We start from the raw sequence: 23,685 nt of genomic DNA on the forward strand, positions 1-23,685 counted from the left end.
AAGTACAGATACCCCCAAAAAGGACTTAAGTAGTACTTAAAAGTATTTTTATTAGGTACTTTACACCGCTGGGAGATGATTGTGGACTCCAGGAAAAGGAGGCCCGACGGGGTTGTGGTGGAGAAAGCTTCAAGTTCCTTGGTGTCCACATCACCAGCAAACTAACATGGTCCAAGCACAACAACACAGTCGTGAAGAGGGCACGATGAAACCTATTCCCCCTTAGAAGACTGAAACTGTCATGTTTTGTCTTAGATTGTCTTGTCATTTTGCTTTTCCTTCTGTTCGTTTTCCCCCTGCTGGTCTTTTTAGGTTCGTTCCCCTTTTTCTCTCTCCCTCTCTCTCTCTCTTCTCTCTATCGTTCCGTTCCTGCTCCCAGCTGTTCCTATTCCCCTAATCAATCATTTAGTCTTCCCACACCTGTTCCCTATCTTTTCCCCTGATTAGAGTCCCTATTTCTCCCCTTGTTTTCCGTTTCTGTCCTGTTGGATCCTTGTATATTGTTCACCGTGCTGTGTCTTTGTATCGCCCTGTCGTGTCGTGTTTCCCTCAGATGCTGCGTGGTGAGCAGGTGTCTGAGTCTGCTACGGTCAAGTGCCTTCCCGAGGCAACCTGCAGTGTATTATCAAATCTCCAGTCAGTTCTCGTGATTACGAGTGGAATTGTTTTTTATACTTTATTTACGCTCCGATTTGTCTAGGAGTATTGCTATTTCCTTTAACTGGATTAAAGACTCTGTTTTCGCCAAGTCGCTTTTGGGTCCTCATTCACCTGCATAACAGAAGGATCCGACCAAAGAATGGACCCAGCGACTACAGACGCTCGTAACACTGCCGTCGAGATCCAAGGAGCCATGCTCAGCAGACACGAGCAGGAATTGTCTGCTGCTCGCCATGCCGTGGAGAACCTGGCCGCTCAGGTTTCCGACCTCTCTGGACAGTTCCAGAGTCTTCGTCTCGTGCCACCTGTTACTTCCTGGTCTGCCGAGCCTCCGGAACCTAGGGTTAATAACCCACCTTGCTACTCCGGGCAGCCCACGGAGTGCCGCTCCTTTCTCACCCAGTGTGATATTGTGTTCTCTCTCCAAACCAACACATACTCTAGAGAGAGAGCTCGGGTTGCTTACGTCATTTCACTCCTTACTGGCCGGGCTCGAGAGTGGGGCACAGCTATCTGGGACGCAAGGGCTGATTGCTCTAACAATTACCAGAACTTTAAAGAGGAGATGATTCGGGTTTTTGACCGTTCAGTTTTTGGTAGGGAGGCTTCTAGGGCCCTGGCTTCCCTATGCCAAGGTGATCGATCCATAACGGATTACTCTATTGAGTTTCGCACTCTTGCTGCCTCTAGTGACTGGAACGAGCCGGCGCTGCTCGCTCGTTTTCTGGAGGGACTCCACGCAGTGGTTAAAGATGAGATTCTCTCCTGGGAGGTTCCTTCCAGTGTGGACTCTTTGATTGCTCTCGCCATCCGCATAGAACGACGGGTAGATCTTCGTCACCAGGCTCGTGGAAGAGAGCTCGCGTCAACGGTGTTTCCCTGCTCCGCATCGCAACCATCTCCCTCCTCTGGCTCAGAGACTGAGCCCATGCAGCTGGGAGGTATTCGCATCTCGACTAAGGAGAGGGAACGGAGGATCACCAACCGCCTGTGCTTCTATTGCGGATTTCTGGACATTTTGTCAATTCATGTCCAGTAAAAGCCAGAGCTCATCAGTAAGCGGAGGGCTACTGGTGAGCGCTACTACTCAGGTCTCTCCATCTAGATCCTGTACTACTATGTCGGTCCATCTACGCTGGACCGGTTCGGGTGCTACATGCAGTGCCTTGATAGACTCTGGGGCTGAGGGTTGTTTCATGGACGAAGCATGGGCTCCGAAACATGACATTCCTTTCAGAGAGTTAGACAAGCCTACGCCCATGTTCGCCTTAGATGGTAGTCATCTTCCCAGTATCAGATTTGAGACACTACCTTTAACCCTCACAGTATCTGGTAACCACAGTGAGACTATTTCTTTTTTGATTTTTCGTTCACCTTTTACACCTGTTGTTTTGGGTCATCCCTGGCTAGTATGTCATAATCCTTCTATTAATTGGTCTAGTAATTCTATCCTATCCTGGAACGTTTCTTGTCATGTGAAGTGTTTAATGTCCGCCATCCCTCCCGTTTCTTCTGTCCCCACTTCTCAGGAGGAACCTGGCGATTTGACAGGAGTGCCGGAGGAATATCATGATCTGCGCACGGTCTTCAGTCGGTCCCGAGCCAACTCCCTTCCTCCTCACCGGTCGTATGATTGTAGTATTGATCTCCTTCCGGGGACCACTCCTCCTCGGGGTAGACTATACTCTCTGTCGGCTCCCGAACGTAAGGCTCTCGAGGATTATTTGTCTGTGTCTCTTGACGCCGGTACCATAGTGCCTTCTTCCTCTCCGGCCGGGGCGGGTTTTTTTTTTTTGTTAAGAAAAAGGACGGTACTCTGCGCCCCTGCGTGGATTATCGAGGGCTGAATGACATAACGGTTAAGAATCGTTATCCGCTTCCCCTTATGTCATCAGCCTTCGAGATTCTGCAGGGAGCCAGGTGCTTTACTAAGTTGGACCTTCGTAACGCTTACCATCTCGTGCGCATCAGAGAGGGGGACGAGTGGAAAACGGCGTTTAACACTCCGTTAGGGCATTTTGAGTACCGGGTTCTGCTGTTTGGTCTCGCCAATGCGCCAGCTGTTTTTCAGGCATTAGTAAATGATGTTCTGAGAGACATGCTGAACATCTTTGTTTTTGTCTACCTTGACGATATCCTGATTTTTTCACCGTCACTCGAGATTCATGTTCAGCACGTTCGACGTGTTCTCCAGCGCCTTTTAGAGAATTGTCTCTACGTGAAGGCTGAGAAGTGCTCTTTTCATGTCTCCTCCGTTACTTTTCTCGGTTCCGTTATTTCCGCTGAAGGCATTCAGATGGATTCCGCTAAGGTCCAAGCTGTCAGTGATTGGCCCGTTCCAAGGTCACGTGTCGAGTTGCAGCGCTTTCTAGGTTTCGCTAATTTCTATCGGCGTTTCATTCGTAATTTCGGTCAAGTTGCTGCCCCTCTCACAGCTCTTACTTCTGTCAAGACGTGTTTTAAGTGGTCCGGTTCCGCCCAGGGAGCTTTTGATCTTCTAAAAGAACGTTTTACGTCCGCTCCTATCCTCGTTACTCCTGACGTCACTAGACAATTCATTGTCGAGGTTGACGCTTCAGAGGTAGGCGTGGGAGCCATTCTATCCCAGCGCTTCCAGTCTGACGATAAGGTTCATCCTTGCGCTTATTTTTCTCATCGCCTGTCGCCATCTGAACGCAACTATGATGTGGGTAACCGCGAACTGCTCGCCATCCGCTTAGCCCTAGGCGAATGGCGACAGTGGTTGGAGGGGGCGACCGTTCCTTTTGTCGTTTGGACAGACCATAAGAACCTTGAGTACATCCGTTCTGCCAAACGACTTAATGCTCGTCAAGCTCGTTGGGCGTTGTTTTTCGCTCGTTTCGAGTTTGTGATTTCTTACCGTCCGGGTAGCAAGAACACGAAGCCTGATGCCTTATCCCGTCTTTTTAGTTCTTCTGTGGCTTCTACTGATCCCGAGGGGATTCTTCCTTATGTGCGTGTTGTCGGGTTGACAGTCTGGGGAATTGAAAGACAGGTTAAGCAAGCACTCACGCACACTGCATCGCCGCGCGCTTGTCCTAGTAACCTTCTTTTCGTTCCTGTTTCCACTCGTCTGGCTGTTCTTCAGTGGGCTCACTCTGCCAAGTTAGCTGGTCATCCCGGTGTTCGAGGCACTCTTGCTTCTATTCGCCAGCGCTTTTGGTGGCCGACTCAGGAGCGTGACACGCGCCGTTTCGTGGCTGCTTGTTCGGACTGCGCGCAGACTAAGTCAGGTAACTCTCCTCCTGCCGGTCGTCTCAGACCGCTCCCCATTCCTTCTCGACCATGGTCTCACATCGCCCTAGACTTCATTACCGGTCTGCCTTTGTCTGCGGGGAAGACTGTGATTCTTACGGTTGTCGATAGGTTCTCTAAGGCGGCACATTTCATTCCCTCGCTAAACTTCCTTCCGCTAAGGAGACGGCACAAATCATCATCGAGAATGTGTTCAGAATTCATGGCCTCCCGTTAGACGCCGTTTCAGACAGAGGCCCGCAATTCACGTCACAGTTTTGGAGGGAGTTCTGTCGTTTGATTGGTGCGTCCGTCAGTCTCTCTTCCGGGTTTCATCCCCAGTCTAACGGTCAAGCAGAGAGGGCCAATCAGACGATTGGTCGCATACTACGCAGCCTTTCTTTCAGAAACCCTGCGTCTTGGGCAGAACAGCTCCCCTGGGCAGAATACGCTCACAACTCGCTTCCTTCGTCTGCTACCGGGTTATCTCCGTTTCAGAGTAGTCTGGGTTACCAGCCTCCTCTGTTCTCATCCCAGCTTGCCGAGTCCAGCGTTCCCTCCGCTCAAGCGTTTGTCCAACGTTGTGAGCGCACCTGGAGGAGGGTGAGGTCTGCACTTTGCCGTTACAGGGCACAGACTGTGAGAGCCGCCAATAAACGTAGGATTAAGAGTCCTAGGTATTGTTGCGGCCAGAGAGTGTGGCTTTCCACTCGCAACCTTCCTCTTACGACAGCTTCTCGTAAGTTGACTCCGGTTCATTGGTCCGTTCCGTGTCTCCCAGGTCGTCAATCCTGTCGCTGTGCGACTGCTTCTTCCGCGACATCTTCGTCGCGTCCATCCTGTCTTCCATGTCTCCTGTGTCAAGCCCTTTCTTCGCACCCCGTTCGTCTTCCCTCCCCCCTCCCGTCCTTGTCGAGAGCGCACCTATTTACAAGGTACGTAGGATCATGGACATGCGTTCTCGGGGACGGGGTCACCAATACTTAGTGGATTGGGAGGGTTACGGTCCTGAGGAGAGGAGTTGGGTTCCGTCTCGGGACGTGCTGGACCGTTCACTGATTGATGATTTCCTCCGTTGCCGCCAGGATTCCTCCTCGAGTGCGCCAGGAGGCGCTCGGTGAGTGGGGGGGTACTGTCATGTTTTGTCTTAGATTGTCTTGTCATTTTGCTTTTCCTTCTGTTTGTTTTCCCCCTGCTGGTCTTTTTAGGTTCGTTCCCCTTTTTCTCTCTCCCTCTCTCTCTCTCTTCTCTCTATCGTTCCGTTCCTGCTCCCAGCTGTTCCTATTCCCCTAATCAATCATTTAGTCTTCCCACACCTGTTCCCTATCTTTTCCCCTGATTAGAGTCCCTATTTCTCCCCTTGTTTTCCGTTTCTGTCCTGTCGGATCCTTGTATATTGTTCACCGTGCTGTGTCTTTGTATCGCCCTGTCGTGTCGTGTTTCCCTCAGATGCTGCGTGGTGAGCAGGTGTCTGAGTCTGCTACGGTCAAGTGCCTTCCCGAGGCAACCTGCAGTGTATTATCGAATCTCCAGTCAGTTCTCGTGATTACGAGTGGAATTGTTTTTTATACTTTATTTACCGCTCCGATTTGTCTAGGAGTATTGCTATTTCCTTTAACTGGATTAAAGACTCTGTTTTCGCCAAGTCGCTTTTGGGTCCTCATTCACCTGCATAACAGAAACGATTTGGCAAGGGTCCTGAGATCCAAAAGGTTCTACAGCTGCACCATCGAGAGCATCCTGGTTGCAACACCGCCTGGTATGGCAACTACTCGGCCTCCGACCGCAAGGCACTACAGAGAGTAGTGCGTACGGCCCAGTACATCACTGGGGCCAAGCTTCCTGCCATGCAGGACCTCTATACCAGGCGGTGTCAGAGGAAAGCCCTAAAAATGGTCAAATCCAGCCCCCCTGGTAATAGATTGTTCTCTCTGCTACCGCAAAGCAAGCGACAAGTCTAGGTCTAAGAGGCTTCTAAACAGCTTCTATCCCCGTCTTAAGACTCCTGAACCCCGCATGTTGACTCACTGCTGCTCTTTAATGATTTATCACTGTTATTTCTTGATTGTATTTATTTTTTCTTAAAACTGCATTGTAAGGGCTTGTAAGTAAGCATTTCACTGTTGTATTCGGGCACGTGTGACAAATAAAATTAGATTTGATCTTGAAGTGACAAAAGCATTGATTAGCTTTTCTGCTTCATTTTTAGACAAAAACTTCTGATTTTTGCCATGTTACAAAGATGGAAAAAAGCTGCTGTTTAAATATTTGGAAAAAGAGAGATCAGGGTCCAGAATAATTTTGAGGTTATTCATAGTTTTATTTTAGATCGCTGTACCACCATTCAGAGTAATTGTCAGATCAAACACCAGATCTCTTTGTTTATTGGGACCTAGAACTAGTTAAACATCTGCTGCTATCCACTTCCTTATATCTAAAACACAGGGATCCAGGGTAGCCAATCTTGGACCTTCACAATGTTTAATCAGAATGTACAGCTGTGTGTCATCCGCATAGCAGTGAAAGTTGACATTGTGTTTCTGAATTATATCACCAAGAGGTAGCATCTATAGCGAAAACAATAGTGGTCCTAAAACAGAGCACCTAAATTTACCATTGAATTCTCAGAGTGTTAAACAAATCAAAATATATTTTATATTAGTGATTCTCCAAATAGCCACCCTTTGCCTTGATGACAGCTTTGCACACTCTTGGCATTCTCTCAACCAGCTTCACCTGGAATGCCTGTCCAACAGTCTTGAAGGAGTTCCCACATATGCTGAGCACTTGTTGGCTGCTTTTGCTTCACTCTGTGGTCCGACTGCTCCCAAACCATCTCAATTTGGTTGACATCGGGGGATTGTGGAGACCCAGGTAACCTGATGCAGCACTCCATCACTCTCCTTTGTAAAATAGCCCTTACCACAGCCTGGAGCTGTGTTGGGTCATTGTCCTGTTGACAAACAATTGATAGTCCCACTAAGCCCAAACCAGATGGGATGGCGTATCGCTGCAGAATGCTGTGGTAGCCATGCTGGTTATTTTTTATTTTATTTTTTATTTATTTTTTCACCTTTATTTAACCAGGTAGGCTAGTTGAGAACAAGTTCTCATTTGCAACTGCGACCTGGCCAAAATAAAGCATAGCAGTGTGAACAGACAACACAGAGTTACACATGGAGTAAACAATTAACAAGTCAATAACACAGTAGAAAAAAATGGGCAGTCTATATACAATGTGTGCAAAAGGCATGAGGAGGTAGGCGAATAATACAATTTTGCAGATTAACACTGGAGTGATAAATGATCAGATGGTCATGTACAGGTAGAGATATTGGTGTGCAATAGAGCAGAAAAGTAAATAAATAAAAAACAGTATAAAAACAGTATGGGAATGAGGTAGGTGAAAATGGGTGGGCTATTTACCAATAGACTATGTACAGCTGCAGCGATCGGTTAGCTGCTCGGATAGCTGATGTTTGAAGTTGGTGAGGGAGATAAAACTCTCCAACTTCAGCGATTTTTGCAGTTCGTTCCAGTCACAGGCAGCAGAGTACTGGAACGAAAGGCGGCCAAATGAGGTGTTGACTTTAGGGATGATCAGTGAGATACACCTGCTGGAGCGCGTGCTACGGATGGGTGTTGCCATCGTGACCAGTGAACTGAGATAAGGCGGAGCTTTACCTAGCATGGACTTGTAGATGACCTGGAGCCAGTGGGTCTGGCGACGAATATGTAGTGAGGGCCAGCCAACTAGAGCATACAAGTCGCAGTGGTGGGTGGTATAAGGTGCTTTAGTGACAAAACGGATGGCACTGTGATAGACTGCATCCAGTTTGCTGAGTAGAGTGTTGGAAGCCATTTTGTAGATGACATCGCCGAAGTCGAGGATCGGTAGGATAGTCAGTTTTACTAGGGTAAGCTTGGCGGCGTGAGTGAAGGAGGCTTTGTTGCGGAATAGAAAGCCGACTCTTGATTTGATTTTCGATTGGAGATGTTTGATGTGAGTCTGGAAGGATAGTTTGCAGTCTAGCCAGACACCTAGGTACTTATAGATGTCCACATATTCAAGGTCGGAACCATCCAGGGTGGTGATGCTAGTCGGGCATGCGGGTGCAGGCAGCGATTGGTTGAAAAGCATGCATTTGGTTTTACTCACGTTTAAGAGCAGTTGGAGGCCACGGAAGGAGTGCTGTATGGCATTGAAGCTCGTTTGGAGGTTAGATAGCACAGTGTCCAATGACGGGCCAAAAGTATATAGAATGGTGTCGTCTGCGTAGAGGTGGATCAGGGAATCACCCGCAGCAAGAGCAACATCATTGATATATACAGAGAAAAGAGTCGGCCCGAGAATTGAACCCTGTGGCACCCCCATAGAGACTGCCAGAGGACCGGACAGCATGCCCTCCGATTTGACACACTGAACTCTGTCTGCAAAGTAATTGGTGAACCAGGCAAGGCAGTCATCCGAAAAACCGAGGCTATTGAATCTGCCGATAAGAATATGGTGATTGACAGAGTCGAAAGCCTTGGCGAGGTCGATGAAGACGGCTGCACAGTACTGTCTTTTATCGATGGCGGTTATGATATCGTTTAGTACCTTGAGTGTAGCTGAGGTGCACCCGTGACCGGCTCAGAAACCAGATTGCACAGCGGAGAAGGTACGGTGGGATTCGAGATGGTCAGTGACCTGTTTGTTGACTTGGCTTTCGAAGACCTTAGATAGGCAGGGCAGGATGGATATAGGTCTATAACAGTTTGGGTCCAGGGTGTCTCCCCTTTGAAGAGGGGGATGACTGCGGCAGCTTTCCAATCCTTGGGGATCTCAGACGATATGAAAGAGAGGTTGAACAGGCTGGTAATAGGGGTTGCGACAATGGCGGCAGATATTTTCAGAAATAGAGGGTCCAGATTGTCAAGCCCAGCTGATTTGTACGGGTCCAGGTTTTGCAGCTCTTTCAGAACATCTGCTATCTGGATTTGGGTAAAGGAGAACCTGGAGAGGCTTGGGCGAGGAGCTGCGGGGGGGGGGCAGAGCTGTTGGCCGAGGTTGGAGTAGCCAGGCGGAAGGCATGGCCAGCCGTTGAGAAGTGCTTATTGAAGTTTTCGATAATCATGGATTTATCGGTGGAGACCGTGTTACCTAGCCTCAGTGCAGTAGGCAGCTGGGAGGAGGTGCTCTTGTTTTCCATGGACTTCACAGTGTCCCAGAACTTTTTGGAGTTGGAGCTACAGGATGCAAACTTCTGCCTGAAGAAGCTGGCCTTAGCTTTCCTGACTGACTGCGTGTATTGGTTCCTGACTTCCCTGAACAGTTGCATATCACGGGGGCTATTCGATGCTATTGCAGTCCGCCACAGGATGTTTTTGTGCTGGTCGAGGGCAGTCAGGTCTGGAGTGAACCAAGGGCTGTATCGGTTCTTGGTTCTGCATTTTTTGAACGGAGCATGCTTATCTAAAATGGTGAGGAAGTTACTTTTAAAGAATGACCAGGCATCCTCAACTGACGGGATGAGGTCAATGTCCTTCCAGGATACCCGGGCCAGGTCGATTAGAAAGGCCTGCTCACAGAAGTGTTTTAGGGAGCGTTTGACAGTGATGAGGGGTGGTTGTTTGACTGCGGCTCCGTGGCGGATACAGGCAATGAGGCAGTGGTCGCTGAGATCCTGGTTGAAGACAGCGGGGGTGTATTTGGAGGGCCAGTTGGTCAGGATGACGTCTATGAGGGTGCCCTTGTTTACAGAGTTAGGGTTGTACCTGGTGGGTTCCTTGATGATTTGAGTGAGATTGAGGGCATCTAGCTTAGATTGTAGGACTGCCGGGGTGTTAAGCATATCCCAGTTTAGGTCACCTAACAGAACAAACTCTGAAGCTAGATGGGGGCGATCAATTCACAAATGGTGTCCAGGGCACAGCTGGGAGCTGAGGGTGGTCGGTAGCAGGCGGCAACAGTGAGAGACTTATTTCTGGAGAGAGTAATTTTCAAAATTAGTAGTTCAAACTGTTTGGGTATGGACCTGGAAAGTATGACATTACTTTGCAGGCTATCTCTGCAGTAGACTGCGACTCCGCCCCCTTTGGCAGTTCTATCTTGACGGAAGATATTATAGTTGGGTATGGAAATCTCTGAATTTTTGGTGGCCTTCCTGAGCCAGGATTCACACACGGCAAGGACATCAGGGTTAGCAGAGTGTGCTAAAGCAGTGAGTAAAACAAACTTAGGGAGGAGGCTTCTGATGTTGACATGCATAAAACCAAGGCCTTTTCAATCACAGACGTCAACAAATGAGGGTACCTGAGGACATGCAGGGCCTGGGTTTACCTCCACGTCACCCGCGGAACAGAGAAGGAGTAGTATGAGGGTGTGGCTAAAGGCTATCAAAACTGGTCGCCTAGAGCGTTGGGGGCAGAGGATAAGAGGAGCAGGTTTCTGGGCATGGTAGAATATATTCAGGGCATAATGCGCAGACAGGGGTATGGTGGGGTGCGGGTACAGCGGAGGTAAGCCCAGGCACTGGGTGATGATGAGAGAGGTTGTATCTCTGGACAAGCTGGTTGTAATGGGTGAGGTCACCGCATGTGTGGGAGGTGGGACAAAGGAGGTAACAGGGGTATGCAGAGTGGATCTAGGGGCTCCATTGTGAACTAAAACAATGATAACTAACCTGAACAACAGTATACAAGGCATATTGACATTTGAGAGAGACATACAGCGAGGCATACAGTAATCACAGGTGTTGAATTGGGAAAGCTAGCTAAAAACAGTAGGCGAGGCTAATCAGCTAGCACAACAAACAGCAGGTAAAATGGCGTTGACTAGGCAACTGGGCCGACAGATAAAACAAACAAGCAGAATGGAGTACCGTGATTAATGGACAGTCCAGTGTGCGTCAGCTATGTAGCCAAGAGATCAGTGTCCAGGTGGAAGCGGTGGATGGGCAGGGAAGCTGGACTGGCGAGTGTTATCCAGGTTTAAAAAGAAACTAACAATGACTAAATAGCTTGTAGCTAGTTAGCTGGTTAGCGTCTGGAGGTTCTTGAGTGAGTCATAAAAATAAAATAAAAATTAAAAGTAATAGTGATTCCGTATCACAGTGGGTGAGGCAGGTTTCCGGAAGGTATAAACAAAATAAAAAAAATAAAAAATAGATAGAAAGTAAATGGGTTCAGAGAGTGTTTGGGACGCAGTGATTCAGACGGTTAGCAGGCCTGTGCTATCAAGCTAACAGTTCGTAGGCCCGGGCTAGACAAGCTAGCCTTTAGCAGGCCGAATTAGCAAGCAGGGAGATAGCGATGGCTAGAGAGTTAACCTTTGGGGGACGTCGCGATGGGGTGAGTCTGTTTATTCCTCTTCATGCGGTGACATCGACAGACCGGTCGTGGGCCCGGGTAATTGTAGCCCAGGAGTATGCTACAGGTGCTCTAGTACGCTAGGTGAGCTGGAGACACAGCGTTTCAGAAAGCTCGCGGGCCTTGGCCAGCAGATGGATCTTTGGCGATGTCGCAACGGAAAAGCCTGTTGAAACCACTTCGGACGATTATGTCGGCGGACCAGTCGTGATGGATCGGCGGGGCTCCGTGTCGGCAGTAAAGGGTCCAGGCCAATTGGCAAGAGAGGTAATGTTGGACCTCTTCGGCTAGTCGGGAGATAGACTTAGCTCGAGGCTAGCTCAAGGCTAACTGGTGCATGCTTTGGGGCAGAGACGTTAGCCAGGAGTAGCCACACGGATTGCAGCTAGCTAGTTGCGATGATCCGGTGTAAAGGTTCAGAGCTTGTGGTAGGAATCCGGAGATGTGTTAGAGAAAAAGCAGTCTGATATGCTCTGGGTTGATGTCGCACTGGTGTCCTAGTTAGCTTTGAAGACCGCTAGCAGTGGCTAACTGAGTACTAGCTAGTAGCTAGTTAGCTGGCTAGCTTCTGATGGGGGTTCCGGTTCTAAAGTATAGAAAAAGCAGATCCGTACCACATGGGTGATGCAGGTTGCAGGAGAGTATATTCAGCCTATAGTTGGAAAGTGAGATTAAAATATGTACAAAATATATACAGAAAAAAACGAGGAAAACTATATTTACACCAGACAGGACGGGACATGACAAAACACACATCCGACTGCTACGCCATCTTGGAACGAATAAGTTAAGTGTGTCTTGAATTCTAAATAAATCACAGACAATGTCATCAGAAAGCACCCTCACACCATAACACCTCCTCCTCCATGCTTCACAGTGGGAAATACACATCCGTTCAACCACACAGGGTCTCACAAAGACACAGCGGTTGGAAACAAAAATCCCCAATTTGGACACCAGACCAATGGACAAATTTCCCCAAGTCTCATGTTCATTGCTCGTGTTTCTTGCAAGTCTCTTCTTATTATTGGAGTCCTTTAGTAGTACAAATAGTACAAATAAAGAAAAACCCTTGAATGAGTAGGTTGTAACGGTTTTCTTCCGCTGAAGGAGAGGAGGACCAAAATGCAGCGTGGTTAGTGTTCAACATATTTAATATCCACGATAAACGAGAACACTACAAAATACAAAACAACAAAAGTGAAAACCGAAACAGTCCTATCTGGTGCAATGACACAAAGACAGAAGACAATCACCCACAAAATACCCAAAGAATATGGCTGCCTAAATATGGTTCCCAATCAGAGACAACGATAAGGACCTGCTTCTAATTGAGAACCAATCTAGGCAACCACAGGCTTACATAAACACCTAGAAAGGACACACCCCATAAACATACAAAACCCCTAGACCAGACAAACACATAAATCCCCCATGTCACACCCTGACCCAACCAAAATATTAAAGAAAACAAAGATAACTAAGGCCAGGGCGTGACATAGGTGCTCGAAAACTTTTGACCGGTAGTGTATGATGGGGTCTAAAACCAGACTGGAGTGTTTTCTATACATAATTTGTATCCTGTGAATAAATCACCTCTCACCAAAACCGGAAGTGTCATTCGAAAGCACATAAAACCATCTGACAGAATCATGTGCCATTCAAAAGCTGAAATTATATAAGCCTACTGCAGAGTTAGACAACCATGAGATTCGGTTCCATTACCCCCAGAACCCACTCATCCAAAAAGCCCCCATTCCATGGCCCAAATAGCAACTCATGTTAGTCCAAAGCACATTAATCAATTCAATTAAAATACTCAGTCTGTACCCAGAGTTTGTAAGGTTCTGGGGGAAATGAAACAGACGGAGACCAGTCAAAAATAGTCAGTGACGTTTATTCTCGAGAGCTCTGCACATCATTTCATGTACATTGGTTTATAATACCTCTCATTTCGTCGTAAATGTCCCTCCTCCTCTCAGACAATGACAAGGCTGCTTTTCAATTCCATTCCAACACATACATACATATTGCTTATCGCATGCTACCACATGTTACACAATCTACTGCAAGCCCAAGGGTTTCTCCCCTCCCTGGTTGGGGACCAGACATCTTTCCTGTTGTTAGTTTCACTGTGGTCACAGGTTGTCTGTTAACACTTCCTCTTTGCCTTTGTACAAACATTCTCCATCAAACAGCATACAATTCTGTTAGTTATAATCCTGCGTTAAATGTATACATCATTTAGTCATTATTCATAAAATCCCATAACATATCCACCCTTTGACTAAATATTATACATTTAATCACACATCTATTTTTATTAGAATTATCCATCATGTCCAAAATCAACCACACCAAAACCAATATATGTATTTACAAGGACTGTTCTAGGCCTACATCAGAATCAGAACTCTTCTTATCAGAATTTTCGTTATAATCTTCATCAAAGAAACAGTCTATACATCAAAACAAAAAAGAACCTAAACATTAAAAATGGTCTCATCCAACATAGGCTCCTCGTATGTGAAGGAGCCAGATCCATCTGCTAGGTCTAGGGGCATGTATTCATCATACCACTGGTCAGAGCTTGGGATCGGTCCCTATCTCACCATCTGTGGTCTCATCGATTTCTCCTGGAAATTAGACCTTTCACTCAAGGAATCAAACAGCTTTCACACGGAACCAAAACACTCATACAGGTGAACGTTGCCCACAACACAGTGATCATGACATTTTTCCAATTTCCGAACATACTGTCAAAACTCATTTGTTAGAGCATTATCTACCCCAGAGTTCTCTGCCAGGGCCTTGGTCACTGATCCGTCTGGAGCTGTGTTATTGGAGGAACCTCATACACCCCCCACCCTTTTCAGCCAGTAACATATTCAAGTGTATTCTATTCTGACCTCCCATCAACCTAGTTGCAGCTGTTATCACCAGAAGATGCTTGATTCCAATCCAGAACTCAACAGGTAACCCCCTTGGAACTCCAATGCTATCAATGTAAACTCTATTGTCAAAAGATCCTGACGGAGCACTCCTTCTCTCTCTTCTACCTGGCTCTGGGTAAGGGTGAAGGGCATGCCTAACTGCACTAGTGCACCGCTACCGGTTCAATTGGTAGACAGGTTAGGCCACAGTCTCACACCTCCACAAACCACTAGACATCCACTCTAGGCCTTTCCATCTGCCAGTCATGTCCCTCATTGTCTTATCGATTGTAACATTTTCTGTCCTATTGCATGTTCTTACTTCCCCTATGTCCCATCCGTGTGTGATGTAGCGAGCCATACAATAATAATGTTCTCCTGTAACTGTGAAAGGGGGAAGTCTGGATGTAATGGGCACATGGGGATACAGATAATGCAGATCGATGCAACTGTCATTGTCCGGCTTCCCTGCCCTCATGAACAGCTTTACCATACAGGCCATTCCCCTGGGTGAATCAATTCCATCATATGGAAAGGGAATGGTTGTCAACTGAGGTTTTGCTGTGGCGCAGGCATAACATTCTTCTTTTGCTACTGATCTGGCTGTATCCCCATAACCATTTTCCTTTCAATCACTTCCTTAAGATCTTTCGTTTGCACTATCCTCACCGGCCCTTGGCTCTGGATGACTCCATGGTCAGTATCTGCTTTGTCAGGGGCTCTGCTTGTATTCTGGCTGACTATAGAGCTATCATCTGCCCTAACTTCTTCTTCCCGGAATGGCACTAGGGTGTCAACTGAAACCTTTACCTTCACTATACTCCACCTCCTTCCATACTGGGTATGTGGATTCATATAGCCCTCTCTCTCTGTGTGAACTATGACCTGTGTCCATGAACTACACGGGGATCAGTACAGATATCTTCCATAATGGCTCATAGTCCTAGACTGCCAAGGAGTCAGAGACCCCATTTGGTCTACATAGGACTCCACTGAGACATCCTTCCCAATCTCCACTCTCACTTCCTGTTTATCCAGATCAAGTGATCTATTATGCTTGGTTAATATAAAATCCTCATCGCCTAAACTTTCACTTCTATGAACGCACACAGGGTGTGGGGGGGGGAACTGGGTCAGGAAATCTTCGTTAGAGAGTTAACTTCCGAACCTTGTTGGTTTCGGTTCTGCTCCTAACTCTGTGATTGTTCGACAGTGTCAGAGTGTCTTACCCTCCCGCAATGTGTGATATGAACCCAGGTAGCTCCTTCAGCTATTCTCACCGCCAAGGCTGTCACCAGGAATACTTGGTATGGCCCCTCCCAACGGGGCTGCTTCCCATCTATTCTCCTCAGGGAGTGAATCACCTTCTCCTGTAATTCACCTGTAGTGCATAAAATCTTGGATATACAGTTTTGGTTACACAAAGTGTCCAATACTAGGCCACCCTAGGCCCCGTCCTATCCTAGGCCACAACTACCCATCCCCCCTTTGATACCCAGCTCTGCACAGGTAATAATACAACAGCCTATTTAAACCTTGACTTAGGTAAAATAGGTTGGTACCCTTTGTGCCAAATTCCTCCTTTATCAGCGGCTCCCATCTTAACCCATCTAGCAACTTCCTTAATCGGAGCTCTAAGCTGACCCTTCTATTACCAAGTCGTATGTGCTTCACATTTACAAATTGCTACTGTCTTTGGAAATAAAACTGCCTTTAGTTAATTCAAAATTATCTTCACATGGGTAATTGGTTTACCCGCCGTGGTGACCATACCCCTGTTTTTCCACTGAGGTGCAAATACATGGATGGTGTTAAAAGCATAAGCACTGTCAATATATATCGTAATATATTTACCCTTCCTCAATTCACAAGCTCTGGTAAGGGCAACAATTTCAACTTGCTGAACAGAGTCATGTTTTGTAATGCTTCAGTTTCCAACACCTCAGTAAGAGTCACTAATGCATAACCACTCTGGGTTCTTTCTATACGACCAATCTACAAACAACAGTCAGTTCCCCATCAGATAAAGCTAGATCAGTCAAATCGGGTCGTAGTCAGACAACTTTCTTGGTTTCTGTTACACAATCATGTGGGCTGCCATCTGTTGCAAGAGGAACTAATGTGGAGGGGTTCAGAGTAGTACAACGCTCCGTTGTCAAAAAGGATTAACATACAATACAGATGCCTAGCTGGTGACATGTAAGCCATTGTATGTTCTAACAACAGAATGGATACGGCATGTGGAACTTTAAAAGTCAAATCATGATAAAGCACAACAGATGCCGAGTCCTCAACTGCCTGAGCTGTGACTTCCTCCTATTCACTTTGTGACCTTGGTCTGCACAAAGGAGGAACATCAACTGGGTATCAGCGTTACAGCCCTCCTGTGAGGGATTTGTCACCAATATAACGTCTACATATATCAACATTTAGCTTACACAAAGAAGATCAAATTTAATTTTCTTTTCCATTACGGTCAATAACAGATTGGGTTTCTGTTTCCAAATATTGATTAACCGTTTCACTGTCTCTCTGTTTCCGTTCATGGACCATGGAAAAAATCAACATGTCTATAGTAGTAATCTCTAAGATTATTACATAGCTAAACTTAATTATTTCGATACTCTCAAAGATCCTGGATCACCCCAGATGCCATATATGCCTGTCAACTTTCTACTGTTTAAATAAAAATCTTCTAATAATTAAATATAGCCAAAATGAATGCTAAACACAGCATATGTTTTCTGTACTAATGAAATCTCTCCTTCGGGAGTCTACTGTATTTTGTCTAACAAACACATGGGTTAATCTTAAATCAGTCTCATCAATAATTGAATATTTGTTGCATAGTGTGGGATCCATTATCTACAGTAATTTACCATCCCTAAGAACTGCAACATATTTCTTTACAAAATTAATTTTAACACTTATAAAATCACTATTTTTATATCTTCATCTTTTTCCCTGCCCTGTTGGCACAAAATATGTCCTAAATACTTAACATGAGTCTACCATATTTAAAACTTATCCTAGCTAATTTTCACACCATATTCATCATAGAAAATATAATGACACTATAATATCAATTTCACAGCCTTTCACAGTCGTATTAAATTACCTTAAACTCAGTATTACCAATGACCTTAGATTATCTATCCAAATGGCATTCCAATGAGGCTGATCAGACCACAGAGGAAAGTTATGATAGAGGTCATTAGTCATACCATCCCTTCAAATAAGTGTTTCTTGCTATATTAAACAACATTCCTTTATCAAAATAATTAATGTATTTAATTAAAACTCAGAAAATAAAAACTTCAAAAATTCCACGTAACTCACTCACTCTCTGCTCTCGCTCTCATTGTCTCTGTCTCTCTCTTTACACTTGCCTTCCTGCTGCTACCACTTCTCTCTCTCTCCTTCGCCTACGTTCCCTTTTCTGTCCCTGTCTACTGTTCCTTGGTGGGACCATAAAATCCTCTGCCATGTGTCCTGTTTCATCGCCTTTGTAGCACTTTCTGTCCTCGGGGTCTATCCACTATCTTTTACAAATCTTTCCTGCTCTTTCCTGCAATTTCCCCCAGAGTAGCAGTATCAAATATAGTAGTAGTATCAAATATTTGACTGCTGTCTGTCTGCTCTCTCTCTCTCTGCTCTCTATCTACAGCCCAATTTCCCCCAGAGTAGCAATCAAATATTTGACTGCTGTCTGTCTGCTCTCTCTCTGCCTGCTCTCTATCTACAGCCCAATTTCCCCCAGAGTAGCAATCAAATATGTGACTGCTGTCTGTCTGCTCTCTCTCTGTCTGCTCTCTATCTACAGCCCAATTTCCACCAGAGTAGCAATCAAGTATTTGACTGCTGTCTGTCTGCTCTCTCTCTGTCTGCTCTCTCTGTCTGCTCTCTATCTACAGACCACAGTAAAACAACCTCTGCCCCCTGTCCTGGGGTACAGTCTCCTTTTACAGCCACCCAATCCTTTCCTACTACCTGTCTGACCATTTTCTGTCTCATCTCCATATCTCTGTCTGCTCTCTCTCTCTGCTCTCTATCTACAGACCACTGGAAAACAACCGCTGCCCCCTGTCCTGGGGTACAGTCTCCTTTTACAGCCACCCAATCCTTTCCTACTACCTGTCTGACCATTTTCTGTCTCATCTCCATATCTCTTCTGTATCTGTTTTATAATCAATTCTAGCTTTTCTACATCCAGACGCCCATCAAATTCATACTTCTTTTTCCATTTTGGACCAAAATCAATGTTTCTTTTATCTTTTTGCTCCATATAGCGCTCGTCTCCCATTAATTCTGGGACCGATTTACTACCCCTGTTTGATAAATCCTTGCAGTCACTAGTCGCTACAGTATTTATCACTATCTATGTGTATATATTTCTATGATTATATTTCATTATATCACAACGGTTTGATTTGTCTTATCTTAGCAATTTCTTCTCAGCTAGCTACATAGCCGTCTTTGTATCAAAGATAATTGCGTAATTATCTTCTGTCCTAACGTGTCTTCACTAGCCAGCTAGCTAACGTCCACTGATTAGCTGCACTGGAGAAACTGTTACACTCAACTGAACGACTTGATCAGTGTAGTGTTAGCTAGCTACATAGCTGTCTTTGCTGTCTTCGTATCATCGTATCATCGTATCCAAGATAATTGTGTTGTTTAGGTTTAGAGTGTGTAGTCTTAGAGTGATTATCTTAATTTACCGAGGTTTTAGCCAGCTATTTGTCGTCCTTAACGTAGGTGAAGCTAGCCAACAGCTAGCCAACGCTAGCCAACGTCTTCTGTATAGAACTCAACTACCCGGTCGCATTCACAGGTTGTATCACATTTTCACTTCATTTTCATTACAGTACAACGGTTTGATTTGTTTGACGTAGCTAGCTACTTAGCTAGCTAATAGCCGTCTTTGTATCAAAGATAATTGTGTAGTCTAGAGCGATTTTCTAGGTTCGCTAGCCATCTATTGTCGTTCTTTTCAACGTAAACAACACTGCTAGCTAGCCTGCTAGCCCCGAATAGCAACACTGCAGAAACTATTACACTCAACGGAACGACTTGATTAGTGTAGTGTCAACAACGCACCCACTGCCAGCTGGCCTACTTCAGCAGTACTGTATCATTTTAATCATTTTAGTCAATAAGATTCTTGCTACGTAGCTTAACTTTCTGAACATTCGAGACGTGTAGTCCACTTGTCATTCCAATCTCCTTTGCATTAGCGACAGCCTGTCAACTATGTGTCGGTTTATCCCTGTTCTCTCCTCTCTGCACAGACCATACAAACGCTCCTCACCGCGTGGCCTGCCACCCTACTCTGGTGGTCCCAGCGCGCACGACCCACGTGGAGTTCCAGGTCTCCGGTAGCCTCTGGAACTGCCAATCTGCGGTCAACAAGGCAGAGTTCATCTCAGCCCATGCCTCCCTCCAGTCCCTCGACTTCTTGGCCCTGACGGAAACATGGATCACCACAGACAACACTGCTACTCCTACTGCTCTCTCTTCGTCCGCCCACGTGTTCTCGCACACCCCGAGAGCGTCTGGTCAGCGGGGTGGTGGCACCGGGATCCTCATCTCTCCCAAGTGGTCATTCTCTCTTTCTCCCCTTACCCATCTGTCTATCGCCTCCTTTGAATTCCATGCTGTCACAGTTAAGAGCTTAAAATCATTTATCGCCCTCCACGGAGAGTTCATCAATGAGCTTGATGCCTTGATAAAAACTCACAGTTCTGGGCCTTTAACCTCCCCACTACCTTTGACTCTTTCCTCTCTGCCTCCTTCTTTCCACTCCTCTCCCTTTTGACCTCACCCTCTCACCTTCCCCCTACTCACAAGGCAGGCAAACGACCTCATCTTTACTAGATGCTGTTCTTCCACTAACCTCATTGCAACTCCCCTCCAAGTCTCCGACCACTGCCTTGTATCCTTTTCCCTCTCGCTCTCATCCAACACCTCCCACACTGCCCCTACTCGGATGGTATCGCGCCGTCCCAACCTTCGCTCTCTCTCCCCGCTACTCTCTCCTCTTCCATCCTATCATCTCTTCCCTCCGCTCAAACCTTCTCCCACCTATCTCCTGATTCTGCCTCCTCAACCCTCCTCTCCTCCCTCTCTGCATCCCTTGACTCTCTATGTCCCCTATCCTCCAGGCCGGCTCGGTCCTCCCCTCCCGCTCCGTGGCTCGATGACTCCAGCTCACAGAACAGGGCTGAGCGGAAATGGAGGAAAACTCGCCCCCCTGCGGACCTGGCATCCTTTCACTCCCTCCTCTCTACATTTTCCTCCTCTGTCTCTGCTGCTAAAGCCACTTTCTACCACGCTAAATTCCAAGCTTCTGCCTCCAACCCTAGGAAGCTCTTTGCCACCTTCTCCTCCCTCCTGAATCCTCCGCCCCTCCCCCCCCTCCTCCCTCTCTGCAGATGACTTCGTCAACCATTTTGAAAAGAAGGTCGACGACATCCGATCCTCGTTTGCTAAGTCAAACGACACCGCTGGTTCTGCTCACACTGCCCTACCCTGTGCTCTGACCTCTTTCTCCCCTCTCTCTCCAGATGAAATCTTGCGTCTTGTGCCGCCCAACAACCTGCCCGCTCGACCCTATCCCCTCCTCTCTTCTCCAGACCATTTCCGGAGACCTTCTCCCTTACCTCACCTCGCTCATCAACTCATCCCTGACCGTTGGAACGTCCCTTCCGTCTTGGAGTTGCACCCCTTCTGAAAAAACCTACACTCGATCCCTCCGATGTCAACAATTACAGACCAGTATCCCTTCTTTCTTTTCTCTCCAAAACTCTGAACGTGCCGTCCTTGGCCAGCTCTCCCGCTATCTCTCTCTGAATGACCTTCTTGATCCAAATCAGTCAGGTTTCAAGACTAGTCACTCAACTGAGACTGCTCTCCTCTGTATCACGGAGGCGCTCCGCACTGCTAAAGCTAACTCTCTCTCCTCTGCTCTCATCCTTCTAGATCTATCGGCTGCCTTCGATACTGTGAACCATCAGATCCTCCTCTCCACCCTCTCCGAGTTGGGCATCTCCGGCGCGGCCCACGCTTGATTGCTCCTACCTGACAGGTGCTCCTACCAGGTGGCGTGGCGAGAATCTGTCTCCTCACCACGCGCTCTCACCACTGGTGTCCCCCAGGGCTCTGTTCTTGGCCCTCTCCTATTCTCGCTATACACCAAGTCACTTGGCTCTGTCATAACCTCACATGGTCTCTCTTATCATTGCTATGCAGACGACACACAATTAATCTTCTCCTTTCCTCCTTCTGATGACCAGGTGGCGATCGCATCTCTGCATGTCTGGCAGACATATCAGTGTGGATGACGGATCACCACCTCAAGCTGAACCTCGGCAAGACGGAGCTGCTCTTCCTCCCGGGAAGGACTGGTTCCATGGCCATCACGGTTGACAACTCCATTGTGTCCTCCTCCCAGAGCGCCAAGAACCTTGGCGTGATCCTGGACAACACCCTGTCGTTCTCAACTAACATCAAGGCGGTGGGTTCCTGTAGGTTCATGCTCTACAACATCCGCAGAGTACGACCCTGCCTCACACAGGAGCGGCGCAGGTCCTAATCCAGGCACTTGTCATCTCCCGTCTGGATTACTGCAATCGCTGTTGGCTGGGCTCCCTGCCTGTGCCATTAAACCCTTCAACTCATCCAGAACGCCGCAGCCCGTCTGGTGAGTTCCTGGCTCCGTTCTCTCCACTGGCTTCCAGTTGGCGCATCCGACAAGACCATGGTGCTTGACGGAGCTGTGAGGGGAACGGCACCTCAGTACCTCCAGGCTCTGATCAGGCCCTACACCCAAACAAGGGCACTGCGTTCATCCACCTCTGGCCTGCTCGCCTCCCTACCACTGAGGAAGTACAGCTCCCGCTCAGCCCAGTCACTGTTCGCTGCCCTGGCCCCCAATGGTGGAACAAACTCCTCACGACGCCAGGACAGCGGAGTCAATCACCACCTTCCGGAGACACCTGAAACCCCACCTCTTTAAGGAATACCTAGGATAGGTTAAGTAATCCCTCTCACCCCACCCCCCCTAAGTTTTAGATGCACTATTGTTAAGTGACTGTCCCACTGGATGTCATAAGGTGATTGCACCAATTTGTAAGTCGCTCTGGATAAGAGCGTCTGCTAAATGACTTAAATGTAAATGTAATCTATGTATGTGCTGTTTATTGTTACCTAGTTACTATTGTTGCTCTTCTGCCTGACTATGTGTGTGTAACGGCTTTCTAGGTGTGGTGAAGGAGAGTCGGACCAAACTGCAGCGTGTAGATTGCGATCCATGTTTAATGAAAAAAACAAACGTAAATACGAAAAAACACAAAACACTACAAAACAATAAACGTAATGAAAACCGAAACAGCCTATACTTGTCAACTAAATACAGCGACAAGAACAAAGACACTAAGGACAATCACCCACGACAAACTCAAAGAATATGGCTGCCTAAATATGGTTCCCAATCAGAGACAACGATAAGCACCTGCATCTGATTGAGAACCACTCCAGACAGCCATAGACTTTGCTAGATAATCCCACTAGCTACAATCCCAAATAAATACACACCAAAACCCCAAGACAAAACACACCACAATACAAAAACTCCATGCCACACCCTGGCCTGACCCAATACATGAAGAAAAACACAAAATACTTAGACCAGGGCGTGACAGACCCCCCCCCCCCCTAAGGTGCGGTCTCCCGAACGCACCTCAAAACAATAGGGAGGGTCCGGGTGGGCGTCTGTCCATGGTGGCGGCTCCGGCACGGGACGTGGAACCCACTCAGTCAATGTCTTAGTCCCCTCTCCTCGCGTCCCTGGATAGACCACCCTCGCCGCCGACCATGGCCTAGTAGTCCTCACCCAGAACCCCACTGGACTGAGGAGCAGATCGGGACTGAAGGACAGCTCGGGACTGAGGGGAAGCTCGGGAGTGAGGGGAAGCTCGGGAGTGAGAGAAAGCTCGGGAGTGAGAGAAAGCTCGGGAGTGAGAGGAAGCTCAGGAGTGAGAGGAAGCTCAGGAGTGAGAGGAAGCTCAGGAGTGAGAGGAAGCTCAGGCAGGTTGATGGATCTACCAGATCCTGGCTGGCTGGTGGTTCCGGCAGATCCTGGCTGACTGGCGGATCGTGGCTGACTAGCAGATCTGGCAGATCCTGGCGGATCCTGGCTGACTGGTGGATCCTGGCTGACTGGCGGACCCTGGCTGACTGGCAGATCCTGGCTGACTGGCAGATCCTGGCCGACTGGCAGATCCTGGCCGACTGGCAGATCCTGGCCGACTGGCACTTCTGGCGGATCCTGGCTGACTAGCAGATCTGGCAGATCCTGGCTGACTGGCGGATCCTGGCTGACTGGCGGATCCTGGCTGACTGGCGGATCCTTGCTGACTGGTGGATCCTGGCCGACTGGCACTTCTGGCGGATCCTGGCCGACTGGCACTTCTGGCGGATCCTGGCT

Source organism: Oncorhynchus gorbuscha, linkage group LG06 (assembly GCF_021184085.1).
Source record: "Oncorhynchus gorbuscha isolate QuinsamMale2020 ecotype Even-year linkage group LG06, OgorEven_v1.0, whole genome shotgun sequence".
Lineage (NCBI taxonomy): Eukaryota > Metazoa > Chordata > Actinopteri > Salmoniformes > Salmonidae > Oncorhynchus > Oncorhynchus gorbuscha.